The sequence below is a fragment of the Egretta garzetta genome, unplaced genomic scaffold, assembly GCF_000687185.1.
Source record: "Egretta garzetta isolate BGI_Z169 unplaced genomic scaffold, ASM68718v1 scaffold598, whole genome shotgun sequence".
Taxonomy (NCBI): Eukaryota; Metazoa; Chordata; class Aves; order Pelecaniformes; family Ardeidae; genus Egretta; species Egretta garzetta.
Window position 1 is genome coordinate 3,028,097 of NW_009260621.1, and position 2,488 is coordinate 3,030,584.

Here is a 2,488-nt window from a genome sequence, read left to right on the forward strand (position 1 = left end):
CTGCTGCGGGGCAAGGTGCTGCCCTGCTTGCCCGCCCGTGCAGCCCAACCTCAGGCAGCCACAAGGACGCGGGGTGGCTGGATCCGGGTTGGCAGGCGCTGCACATGCAGGTGCCCCGTGCAGAAAAAAATAAAATAAAAAATAAATGGTTTCCCTGATTTTGTGAAAGGTTCCTCTGTTGCATCCCTGAGCACCTGCCAGGGCCACGGATGGGAGCCCAACCAGTTTTGCCGTGAAGCTCTGGCCAAAGGGCAAGGACTGAGGCAAAACGCAGGCAGAGCTGGGGCGGCCAGTGGCCATCGCTCACCACAGCCCGCAGCAGGAGCTGCCTGCTCTGACATTTGTCACCATGAGCACCGGGTCACAGGCTGCGTCTGGGGATGCGGGAGCTTTAGGGGTGACAGGAAGACCCAGGATGTCACCCTGGGGAGGGACCCTGACACAGGGGGTGGAGGGGGCTGGCTGTGTGGGTGCACACGATGCACCAGCCGGGGGTCTGCAGGCTGCACATGGATGACTGTCCTCTGGGCGAACCTGGCCAGCAGCGTGTTTTTTTCCTTAACCTTTTTTTACTGGATATTTTCCCCCCAGTCTCTTCTTGCCCTGTAACAAATCCAACTGATCTTCGGTGCCAGAAAACGTGAGACGCAGGAGCAGAGGTGAGCAGAGGAAGGCTTTCCAGCCCCAGCTCCCCATACAAGTGTCTCTGTCTCGGTGCATGACTTTTTGTGGTTTTTGCATCTGAAGGAAGAAGAAAGAGCTGAGGGGAGTCAGCACAGGGAGGGGGAGAGGTGAGCCAAAGGGGAGGCAGCCTGGGGGGAGTTATTCCTTATTTATTCCTTACTTTCCCTTAATCTCCCTGCAAAGCTCTTTGGTTGACCTGCCTGAGGATGAGGTCCAAAACAGCCTCACGCTTTTCAAAGGCTCCCAGAGGAGGCGATCCCTGTTTCACGGCCAGGGCTGGCCCGGTCAGCAACCCCCCTCTCCCGTCTCGCAGCCCCCCTTGGGCCCGGGGGCGGTGGCTGCTGCCCAGGGATGGCCACATGTGCTGGCACCAGCTTTAGGATCTGGGCTTGTTTTGGTCTCAGTCCCACCCGGGAAGGGGGATACTGGAGGGAGGTGGCTCCTGCTCCATTCCATGCAGCATCCCTGCTGGAAGGGGCTGAGTTACAAAGCCCCGACCACATGGTCCCCAGTTTATCAAGGAGGGGGATGCTCCATGGAGGAAAGCCCCCTCACCCTGTGCCCCCATGCCCCCTAAGTGGGTAATCACGGGCAGGGCCAGAGCAGCAAAGCTCAAACACCAGCGCCTATGACACGATGTGTGCTGGTGCAGTGGCTCAGGAAACCCCGAGGCTGCGCAGGGCCAGGCACCATTGGAGGAAAATGGGTCACCCACCACTGTGGGGGCAAGGGCTGGGGGGGGACAGCGTCCTTGGCAGGGACACCCCTTGGCATTGCTGTGGGGTGCATTGCACCCCCCGGAAACCTCCTCTGGCTGCTGAAAAAGCAGCTTTGGCACCTGCTGCTAGGGAAACCCCGGCTCAGCCCTTGGGTCAGGACAAAGCCCCCAGATTTCTGATGCAAAATGTATCATTTGCTGAAGGTGCCACCAGAGTGACAGTGCCCTGGGCTGGTCCCTAGCCTGCTCCTCCTGGCCTCGGTTGTGATGGCAGATATGTCCCCAGCCTGGGCACTAATACAGCTGCCTGGGGACGTGGCACAGCAGGGTCAGGGATGTCCCCTGTCTGCCACCCTGCCACAGCATGCATCCTGCGTCCCCACCGGTGGCAGGCTGTCCCACGGGTGCACTCCTGTGCCTGGCACCAGGTGTGCTGGCCCCAGAGAAGCTGTGCCATCCCTGCTTGCTCAACCATTGCCACTCAAGTCACCTGTCGCACTGTTCCCCCAGCCCCAGGACAGCCCTGCCCTTGGTGCGGGAGCATGCCAAGCCTAAGCCAAGGCAGATTAAGACATGACCAGCTAAAGCCACTTTGCTCCTGAACGACCATATCCGCTTGGGATTTAGCGCATTTGCAGGCAGGGATTCACACCTTTAGGTGATTTGTCTTAATTCCCCCCAGCCTCACTGCAGGAAAAGCCCTTGGTGGGGGGGAGCCTGGCTGGGTACTGGTTCTGCAGCACAGCTGAGCCCAGGGTTTCACCTGTAGCTGCCCCACAAGTGCTGTCAGGTGGATGCAGTCTCCCTCCTCCTCCTCCTCCTCCTCCTCCCCAGGACTGGGACACCAGCTGAGATTGCCTATGGATCTGGAGGATTTAGACAGCAGACCCTTTTTGGGGTGTCCCTTGCAGTGCGGGAAAGGAGCCACCACAGGTGCAAGGACGATGCTGCTGATGCCACAATGGCACCTGCCTGCTGCTGTGGGGTGCTTTAGGGCAGCAGAAACACTGGGTCCTGCAGAGGGACCCACACGAGTGCCCATGGGGCTGTTCTGGCAGGGGCAGCTGGCCTCCCAGAAATCAATAG